General features: G+C 44.0%; 1 pseudogene; it reads left to right on the forward strand.

Moving 5' to 3' along the window:
* The first annotated feature begins 9227 nt into the window (after positions 1-9227).
* LOC144579273 (large ribosomal subunit protein eL34 pseudogene) lies at positions 9228-9846 on the forward strand (annotated as a pseudogene).
* Positions 9847-11019: the final 1173 nt, after the last annotated feature.

Genomic DNA, 11019 nt, shown 5'->3' on the forward strand with positions numbered 1-11019 from the left:
GGTAAAAGTGACACACAATCTTTGTGATCATTTTCTGTGAGTTGCGGTAGTTGACCAGGTTGTGTCCTGGGAGATAATACATATTTGTGAATGTGACTCACTCCCTGGGTAAAAATAAGCCAAGATCTCCAAAGGAAGTATTTTTCTCTGAAATCCAGAAAGCCAGTTGCAATGACAGAGGAAAATGGAATTTTACCCTGGCCCGCAAATATAAGCACTATGTAGTTATAAGAAAATAAGGGTTGATATGGTGAGATGTGATAGATCTAAGTACAGAAGAGGAAGGAGCTGAAGGCTCACTTTCTTGGTGCCTTTTCCTGCCCAGGGGGTGGAGGCTGGGCAGGGAGGAGGGGAGGAAGCCAGGTCTTGAGATGGGTGTGGCTATGGAATCTGTGGAGACCATTTGTATTCCCTCAGGAGATTGCCTGTTCACAGATACATGCAGCCTGGAGGGACTGCATGTTGAGGTGTCAGCCTGACCACCTGGCTCTTCATGGCACTATTTTTTGAACCCAGAGTTTCAGAACTACAGTTTATCGTGCCAGAGATGAAATCGGAATACACAAAAAAATGGCATTCTGAAGACATTTTGATGGTTTGTGAGAATCATGGGATAGAAGAGCAGAAGGAAAAAAAAGTTTGTGGTTGAGGAGTGACGATCGAATGTGCAACAGTAGGAATACTACTGTTAACAGATAGTATCCATTGTAACCTGGCTAAGAGAGACAGCAAGCTCCCAAGAGTTGGCACTGGCCAGGTGCAGTGGCTCATGCCCATTATTCCAACACTTTGGAAGGCCAAAGCTGGAAGACTGGTTGAGCCTGGGAGTTCAAGACTAGCCTGGGTAACATATTAAGACCCTGTCTCTACAAAAAATACCGAAATTAGTTGGGCATGGTGGTGCACGCCAGTAGTACCAGTTACTTGGGAGGCTGAGGCGGGAGGATTGCTTGAGCCCATGAGGTTGAGACTGCAGTGAGCTGTGAGTGCACTCGTGTACTGAGTGACAGAGCAAGACCCTATCTAAAAAACAAACAAAACAACAAAAAATGCCAGGTGCAGAGTCTCATGCGTGTAATCCCAGCACTTCAGGAGGCCGAGACAGGTGTATCATCTGAAGTCAGAAGTTCTAGACCAGCCTGACCATCATGGTGAAACCCTATCTCTACTAAAAATACAAAAAAAAAAAAAAAAAGCCAGACACGGTGGCACATGCCTGTAGTCCCGGCTACTCAGGAGGCTGAGGTGAGAGAATCACTTGAACCCAGGATGTGAAAGTTGTAGTGAGCCGAGATTGTGCCACTGCACTCCAGCCTGGGCTGCAGAGCGAGACTCCATCTAAAAAAGAAATGCTCTATAAATGTCTATTGAACGAGTGAATGAATGCATTAATGAATGGATGGGTGCTCTCTCTGATTCTGAGCTTGCCATGACAAGCCTGGAGAGAAGAGATCTAGCCTACACTCTCCTTTTAATGGATTCCCCTTCGTTATAGGGTTCCCCCAAAGAGACAGTTACTATTCAATGTATAACCTTATACTGTTCTGCCGAACTGATCTGCTTACACTGTTCAATGCCAGATGTTGAGGCATGCAGGGCCTATGGGCACTGGGGAATTCAAAGGCAATCTTCAGTCACCAACAAAATAGGGCCTACTACTTATGTGGTAATGCTTGTACACCGACTTTGTCACGTCCTTATGATAAATTTGGACCAAGGTCGTTGGTCTAAGACAGGGCTCAGTCTGCCCACAAACTGCATGGGCCTTTCCCCAGGCCAGATTCCTTGAGTCAGTTTATGTCCCCATGTTCCTGCATTCTTCGCCTAAGAGCGAAACTACCCGTCATTAATGGGAATGGGTGATTTTCTGCTTGCTTTTGAACTCTATTTCATAAGCGGACCGTTTCCTGACATTCTCAAGGACATGACATAACAGTTTCCCATCTGTGAGTTATCTTATATTTTTAAGTGGCAGACCTGTGTTTCAAGCCAGGATGTCCTGACAGGAAACCTGAGTAATATTTTGCTCTTTCTTCCTGCTGGTGTGTTTTGGGTGGATGTGTAGGAGACACAAATGTGCGGTAGCTTCTTCTGCTTCTAACAGTCTGTGGTGTTCATTATCTTCTGGTTAGGGTTTTCCTTTGAGAATAAGCCAGCAAAGAATGAATGTCGAGGTATGGTTCCTGGTGATGCTATGCGTGTGTAATGGGAGTGAGCATGCTATCTCCACGGAGCCTTCTGCTCCGTGTGCCCAGTGAATTGAACAATACTCGAAGACGTATTCTGGCCCAGCATCATCTGGGGAGTATATGATATGGTTCTAGTCACCTGAATCCCGGCCAAGCTCAGTGTCCCTGAAAATGACTTGCTTTTAGACTTGCATTTGATTTAAGCAAAATCTTTTACTGAACACACCTGGCAGACATCTCAGATTTCCTGCACATTAACTGAGGAATTCTAGCAAATGAAAGCTGAAAGCTATGATACTGTTACGACAAAATTAACACCCTGAAAGGCTAATGAATCTTATATGGATTATATTACTTAGAGTTTGAACTTGGACATTATCTTTGTAATATAAAAGCTATGTCCCCAAAACTTTAAAAAAGAGAGAAGAGAAACCCATTCCCATAAATCATATTTCTGACACATAGCTCACCATGAAAATGTCCATAACACAGTGATATAATTGATACCTTGCAAATAGATTAAAAAAAAAATTAGGCCAGGCACATTGATGACCCAAAGGTATCCTAACACGGCTGTTAGAGATTTGGGCAGGGGCTGAGTCTCAGTGTTTGGTTTCTATCCCTAGCGCAGGGCCTCTGACAGCGATGGATACATATTAGGTGTCAATTAACAGTCACTGAATTACTGAATGGAAATTTACTGGGTCTCACTGCACCACTAGACTCCACACACAAATAGACCTGCCCCATGGGATTCTTCACAAGAGCAAATATTTTATGAGAGCTGTCACTCCTAGTTGATTGGATGGACAAAGTGAAACCACAGGATTGGATTTTAAAAGCAAATAGATTTACTCTGCTAAATTTTACAACTGGGTTCTTCTGCTCTGAGTGGAGTGTTGGACAAAATAACTTCAGATTTGAGGTTTGTCAGTTCTATGAAAACACAGGTTTTTTGTTTTGCTTTTTTAAGACAGATGAACCCAGCAGGCAAGCTGGCAGGAAGTCTGACTGCAGTACTTGCCTGAGAGGATGACACAGGCCAAACTAGAGAAGGAAAACAACAAGGCAGCCAGAGCTCATAAAGCACTTTGAAAAGTAGTTACAGAGCTTTCCAGGTTTTTCTGGAAAAAGGAAGAAAAGGAGAGTAAAGGGCAGGAAGAGCATTGGTTAACAACTGGCTTCAGAAATGCTGACGAGTGGATTTGACTGTTGGTTTTGTTTTTCTGAGTCAGGGATAAGGAAAGGGTATACATTGGGCTGGTGCTGCCTGCTGGCGGGGCCACCTTCCCCAGGCTGTACTGAAGCCATCCTTAGAGCTGCCAGGGCATCCTGAGGCCTGCTGCCCTGTGGAACTCATTGGAAAGGTGGACAGACTGCCCTCCAAAGATGTCTAAGGTGCATGGTACAGTGGAAGGAAGGGACAGCAGTTTTAATTTCATGTTGCTTTAAAAATGTTTATATGTGGCCAGGCATGGCGGCTTACACCTGTAATCCCAGCACTTTGGGAAGCTGAGGTAGGCAGATCACAACATCAAAAGATGGAGACCATCCTGGCCAACACGGCAAAACCCCGTCTTTACTAAAAATACAAACATTAGCTGGGTGTGGTGACGAGCACCTGTAATCCCAGATACTCGGGAGACTGAGGCAGGAGAATCACTTGAACCTGGGAGGCAGAGGTTGCAGTAAGCTGAGAGCATGTACTGCATTACAGCCTTGGCGACAGAGCAAGACTCGGTCTCATAAAAACAAAGAAAAATTTATATGTATTTGCTTTCTTGAACAGGTAATTTATGTATATGAGTCAAAACTAAAAAAATGAAAAGATGGCTGGGCACAGTGGCGTGTGCATGTAGTCCCAGCTACTCAGGAGGCTGAGGCTGGAGGATCGCTTGAGTCCAGGAGTTCTGGATTATAGTGTGCTATGCTGATCGGGTGTCTGCACTAAGTTCAGCATCAATATGGTGACCTCCCAGGAGTAGGGGACCACCACGTTGCCTAAGGAGGGATGAACTCGCCCAGTCGGAAACGGAGCAAGTCAAAACTCCTGTGCTGATCAGTAGTGGGATTGCGCCTGGGAATAGCCTCTGTACTCCAGCCTGGGCAACATAGCGAGACCCTATGTCTCTAAAAAAAGAGAGAAATTAAAAGATTAAAAGATGTTTATCTCTCCTGTCCCTGTCCACAAATGCCCAGTTCCCCCACTCTAAATAAATAACCCTGTTACTAGGTTTGTGTTTATCCTTCTAACATTTTTTGTGCACATATAAGCTAAAACAAATCTATGCCGTTCTTTACCCCTTTTTAATATAAATGGTGCCAGTCGGTACACATATTCTACACATTTGTTGGGTTCCCCCTCTTTAACACTCTATCTCGGAGACATTTCCTTATTGGTATATGAGAGTATTCTCATTTTTATCTATCTTTGTGGCTGCAGAGTATTACATTGTGTGGACATACGATAATTTAAGTGATTCCCACCAAGGGATGTTTAGGTTGTTTCCAGTCTTTTGGCATTACAAATAAAGATATGGACTTTAGAGAAGTGCTTTCAAACCCCAGTCCTGATGCCTACTAGATGATTGACAATGGGTTTTAATTGCCTACTCTGTAAATAGGATTTTTTTTTTCAGAGTTTTGCTCTTGTTGCCCAGACTGGAGTGCAGTGGTGAGATTTCAGCTTACCACAACCTCTGCCTCCCAGGTTCAAGCAACTCTTCTGCCTCAGCCTTCCATAGCTGGGATTGCAGGCATGCACCACCATGCCCGGCTAATTTTGTATTTTTAGTAGAGACGGGGTTTCTCCATGTTGGTCAGGCTGGTCTCGAACTGCCAACCTCAGGTGATCCACACACCCTGGCCTCCCAAAGTGCTGGGATTACAGTCGTGAGCCACTGTACCCAGCCAGGAATTATTTTCTATTTATTTCACCTGTCCCTTAATGTTGCTGTGAAAGACTTATATAATATACAAAGAACTTGAGAAATTCTAGGTCCTCGGTAAAAATAATGTACCTTGCAATAAAGCATATTCAAATTTGTTCTTAAAAAATAAAATACTGGCCGGGCGCGGTGGCTCAAGCCTGTAATCCCAGCACTTTGGGAGGCCGAGGCAGGTGGATCACGAGGTCAGGAGATCGAGACCATCCTGGTCAACATAGTGAAACCCGTCTCTACTAAAAATACAAAAAATTAGCTGAGCATAGTGGCGCATGCCTGTAATCCCAGCTACTCAGGAGGCTGAGGCAGGAGAATCACCTGAACCCAGGAGGCGGAGGTTGTGGTGAGCCGAGATCACGCCATTGCACTCCAGCCGGGGTAACAAGAATGAAACTCCGTCTCAAAAAAATAAATAAATAAAATATAAATATAAATAAATAAATAAAAAAAATAAAATGCTGACCAGGAGCCCTGGCTCATGCCTGTAATCCCTATGCTTTGGGAGACCAAGGTCTCAAGAAGGACCACCTGAGACCAGGAATTCAAGACCAGACTGAGCAACACAGAACAAGACCCTACCTCTACAAAAGTAAAAATAAAAAAATTAGCCACGCATGGTGGCACATGCCTATACTCCCAGCTGCTTGGGAGGCTGAGGCAGGAGGATCTCTTGAGCCCACAGCTGCACTCCAGCCTGGGTAACTGAGCAAGACCCTGGCTGTAAACATTTTTTTTTTTAAACACTCTTGCTCCGTCTCCTAGGCTGGAGTGCAGTGGTGCAATCTTGGCTCACTGCAACCTCCACCCCACCCCCACCAGGTTCAATTGATTCTCCTGCCTCAGCCTTCCTTCCGAGTAGCTGGGATTATAGGCATGTACCACCACACCTGGCTAATTTTTGTATTTTTAGTAGAGGCAGGATTTCACCATGTTGGCAAGGCTGGTCTGGCACCATTGCATTCCAGCCTGGGCAAGAGTGAAACTCTGTCTCAAAAAAAAAAATCTTGGTCATGTTAATATATTTTTTTTTTTCGAAAGAACTTTAGAATAATTTTGTCAAATTCTAGAAAAATGGAATTGGAAGGGGAAATTGAATTGTATTTAATTTCCACACCTGTTTGGGGACATATTTGTTTCATATGGCTGATGTAACAATTACCACAAACCTGGTGGCTTAAAACAACACAAATTTCTTCTCTCACTTCTCAAGGCCAAAAGTCTGAAATCAGTGTCACTGAACTGAAATCCAGGTGTCAGCAGGAGTGTGCACCCTGTGGAGAGTTTTGGGCAGAACGTGCTCGTTGCATCTTTGTTTCTGGTGGTTGCTAGCATGCAGTACTTGACTGACAGCTGCATCGCTCCAGTCTCAGTGGTCACATTGCTGTCACAGGGATCCCCACTATGTCACCTCACCTCAGAGCTTAACCTGACTGGTCCTCTTCCTTGCCTGGCTCAAGGCTTGGGTTAGTAACACAGAGTGGATCAGCTCTCTGGGGCATACTCATTAACCCAGCTCTCAGACACTGCTGCGTGTGCAAAGATAATATTTTGATCTCCTAGTCTATGTTTTGTTTTGTTTTAATCTCAGTGTTTCCTGTTACCTTGTGACCCTCCCTCCCCTTTGGGATGGCTGGACCATGAGGCATTTTTTGGCTCCAGGCACCACTGTGGAGCAGAAGGCAAAGAACAGAAGACTAAGGACTTAGATCAGTCAGAATTAGTCTCAGGCCAGGCGCTGTGGCTCACACCTGTAATCCCAGCACTTCTGGAGCCTGAGGCAGGCAGATCACCTGAGGTCAGGAGTTTGAGACCAGCCTGGTCAACATGATGAAACCTACTAAAAATACAAAAAAATTAGCTGGGCATGGTGGCATGTGTGCCTGTAATCCCAGCTACTCGGGAGACTGAGGCAGGAGAATCGCTTAAACCTGGGAGGCAGAGCTTGAAGTGAGCCAAGATTGTGCCATTGCACTCCAGCCTAGACAACAAGAAGGAAAACTACATCTCAAAAAAAGAAAAAAGCATTAGTCTCTTCACCCGACTCCCCATCAAGTTTTCCCAGACTGGAAAATGCATGCTGTCTTGCCGCAGCGTCCTGGGCATCTGTGAGGCCCTGCACCTACCTCTGAAGTATCTCCACGTCCAAGGGAGAACAACAATAAATAGCAAATAAAAATATCATGACAGGTTGAGACAGACACTGCAGAAAAAAGGAAAGAGCTTTTTTCCTCCTTTTATTAGAAAGGGGCCCATATTTTCATTTTCTCCTGGGCCCTGAAAATTATGTAGCCAATCCTACTGGCAGATAAAACGTTCCTGAAGGAGTTAGCCAGAAGTCTAAGAATATTCTGGGGGTGTTATGGCTTAAGTATGTCAGCCCTGTCCAAATGTAGAACAATGCTGGGGGCTATTTCAAGCCACGTGAAATGTCAACACCTGTGGTAAAGCACTATTAGCAAAGCTAAGGTGCAGAGTCTGCACACATGACAAGGAAAAAGTCAACGTGCTAGGAGAGATTTATTGGCTGTTCAGCTTTATCTGGAAGAGGAAAATGGTGGGCAGAAAAGGCTGTCTGGCTAGTTCCTCCTTGAAGCAAGAACTCAGCTCGTTTCTCCAGATAGTCTGTGGTCAGATCTAGCAATGAAAATTTCAGGAAATATTGATTTAAAAAGAGAAGAGATCTTCCCACATCTCCTTCAGTATTGGGTGCCACCAAATTCTGGCTGTTGACCTGTTACTCAACAATAACAACAACAAAACAATGTCTTTTGTTTATTATTATTTCTGATTCCAAGGAGAGTTAAACTTATTTAAAGTGGGTCTTGCTTTAAAAAAAAATTACTCCAGATGTTTGTTTCTTTTGAATTTTCCACTGGTATTCATTTTCTTATTTATTTGCAAGCACTTCCTACATAGCAAGAATAACAACATTTTGTTTTCATATGTGTTACAAATAGGTTTTCCTGGTTCATCTATTGTTTTTTAACCTTGCGCATTTGGAATATCTCCAAGCCACATCATCTGATGGGAATGGAGATCATCCTAACAGTGATACTGCAGTGTCATAATTCAGTAACCACCAAATTTACTGCTAATAATCACCCACATTTACTGAGCATGTACTGTATGCTTCGTGTGCCATTAATCCACAAAATTACCCTATGAAGTAGGTACTATTTTTAGTTTCATTTAATAGATGAAGAAACAGAAATAGGAAAAGCTAAGTAATGTGCCTAGTCACACAGCCTAGTAAGGGATGGAATGTGGGGCTTGACCCCAGCCCTGTCTGACTCCTAAGTCCAGGTTCCAACCCTGCACTGTCCAGTAAAGTGGCTGTACGTAGCTAGAGAGCACTTGAAATGTAGCCAGCCTGATTTCAGAGACCAAGTGTAAAAAAAAAGAATGTGAAATGCCTCATTATTACTATTTTTTTTTTTATAAGGTCTTGCTTTGTCTCTCAGGCTGGAGAAAGTAGCATGAACACAGCTTGCTGCAGTCTCAACTATCTGGGCTCAAGCGGTGTTCCCACCTCAGCCTCCTGAGTAGCTGGAACCACAGGTGTGTGCCACCATGTCCAGCCTTTCATTATTAGTTTAAAAATTGGCCAGGTGCAGTGGCTCACGCCTTTAATCTCAGCACTTTGGGAGGCTGAGGCAGGCAGATCACCTGAGGTCAGGAGTTTGAGACCAACCTGACCAACATGGAGAAATCCTGTCTCTACTAAAAATACAAAAATTACCCAGGCATGGTGGTGTGCCTGTAATCCCAGCGACTCAGGAGGCTGAGGCAGGAGAATCACTTGAACCCAGGAGGTGGAGGTTGCAGTGAGCCAAGATCCTGCCTCTACACTCCAGCCTGGGCAACAGAGCAAGACTCCGTCTCAAAAAAAAAAAAAAAATGTGGCTACTGAAAAATTTTTAACATGATTCCCTTTATATTTCTATTGACAATATCTTCTATCCACTTTCCTACATAATCACCCTTCACTTGGGTGAAGACAGATTGTGTGATCGCCTGAGTCTTCTCCAGTTATATCACAGTGCTTGCTCCTTTTAAATCTGTTGATAGAATGTTGTCTGCAGGTATGGCTGCTGTTCTCTTTTCCCTGTCTTTACTTCCTTCACAATCGGCTGCCATCCAAGTAGACAAGGAAGCCTAGAGCTCTCAGGAGCAGTCCTTTGAGCTAGTGTAGAGGCACTCAAAATGGTCTGGCATTTGACATAATGACGTAGGCTTTCCTACAATATTGCCTGTAACAAAACTAGGCTGTCCCAAACCTCTGGTAATAGAATTGTTTACCTTTATACCAAGAAGGTTGGGAAAGCATCAAAATCTGCATGTGGCCTGTGCCGAGGCAGACTTTGAGGGGTTTGTGCTATAAGGCCTAAAGTTCTTATGAGGTTGTCCAAAACAAAGAAACATGTCAGCAGGGCCTATGGTGGTTCCATGTGTGCTAAATGTGTTCGTGACAGGATCGAGCATGCTTTCCTTATCGAGGAGCAGAAAATCGTTGTGAAAGTATTGAAGTTGAAAGCACAGAGTCAGAAAGCTAAATTAAAAAATGAAACTTTTGAGTAATAAATCTGTTGATAAACTGAAACCTTGTTTTCTGGTTTTGGTTGTCTTACATGAATTGAAATCATTTCAGGATCTCACTGGCTTGAACATGCTCAGTTCCGTCCACTCTTCCTCACAGATGATTTCTCATAGGACCAAATTTTGTCTTCCTTGTTGTCCACATCTCAATATTCTCCAGGTTATGGCTATCTTTTTTTTTATTTTTTGAGGTGGAGTCTTGCTCTATCGCCAGGATAGAGTGCAGTGGCGAGATCTCAGCTTACTGCAACCTCTGCCTCCTGGGGTCAAGCAATTCTTGAGCCTCAGCCTCCCAAGTAGGTGGTATTACATGTGTGTGCCACTATACCCAGCTAATTTTTATATTTTTAGTAGAAATGGGGTTTCACCATGTTGGTCAGGATGATCTCGCTCTCCTGACCTTGTGATCCACAAACCTCAGCCTCCCAAAGTGTTGGGATTATAGACATGAGCCACCAGGCCCGGCCGATTATGGCTATCTCTATCTCTCTTGCCCTCCAAGATGAGACCACAGGTAGGGCACAGTGGCTTATGCCTGTAATCCCACCACTTTGAGAGGCCAAGGCAAGCAGATTGCTTGAGCCCAGAAGTTGGAGACCAGCCTGGGCAATGAAGTGAGACCCCTTCTCTACCAAAAACAAAGAAAAATAAATTAAAAAAAAAAAGGGTGACACAATCCTCCAGAGAGCCATTGCAGATGTCCCAGAAAAGTGATGCTCCTAAGTTCATAAGGACAGAAAATAGAATGGTGGTTGCCAGGAGGTGGATAGATTAAATGAGGGAGTTGTTTCATGGGTACAGAGTTTCAGTTTAGGATGATGGAAGAGTTCTAGAGATGGATGATGATGGTGATTGCACAACCATATGATATTTAGTGCCACTAAACTATACTTAATTGGTTAAAATAGGAAGTTTTGCCAGGCGTGGTTACTTACACCTGTAATCCCAGCACTTTGGGAGGCCGAGGTAGGTAGATCACGAGGTCAGGAGTTTCAGACCAGCCTGGCCAAGACGGTGAAATCCCGTCTCTACTAAAGATACAAAAATTAGTTGGGTATGGTGGTGGTTGCCTATAGTCCCAGCTACTCAGGAGGCTGAGGTAGGAGAATCGCTTGAAACCGGAAGGTGGAGGCTACACTGAGCGGAGATCACGCTACTGCACTCCAGCCTGGGTGAAAGAGCGAAATTCCCAGAAAAAAAAAAAAGGAAGTTTTATGTTGTATACATTTTACCACAAATACAATAAAAGAAATTCTCGGCTGGGTGTTGTGGCTCATGCCTGTAATCCC

Source organism: Callithrix jacchus, chromosome 14 (assembly GCF_049354715.1).
Source record: "Callithrix jacchus isolate 240 chromosome 14, calJac240_pri, whole genome shotgun sequence".
NCBI classification, from domain to species: domain Eukaryota; kingdom Metazoa; phylum Chordata; class Mammalia; order Primates; family Cebidae; genus Callithrix; species Callithrix jacchus.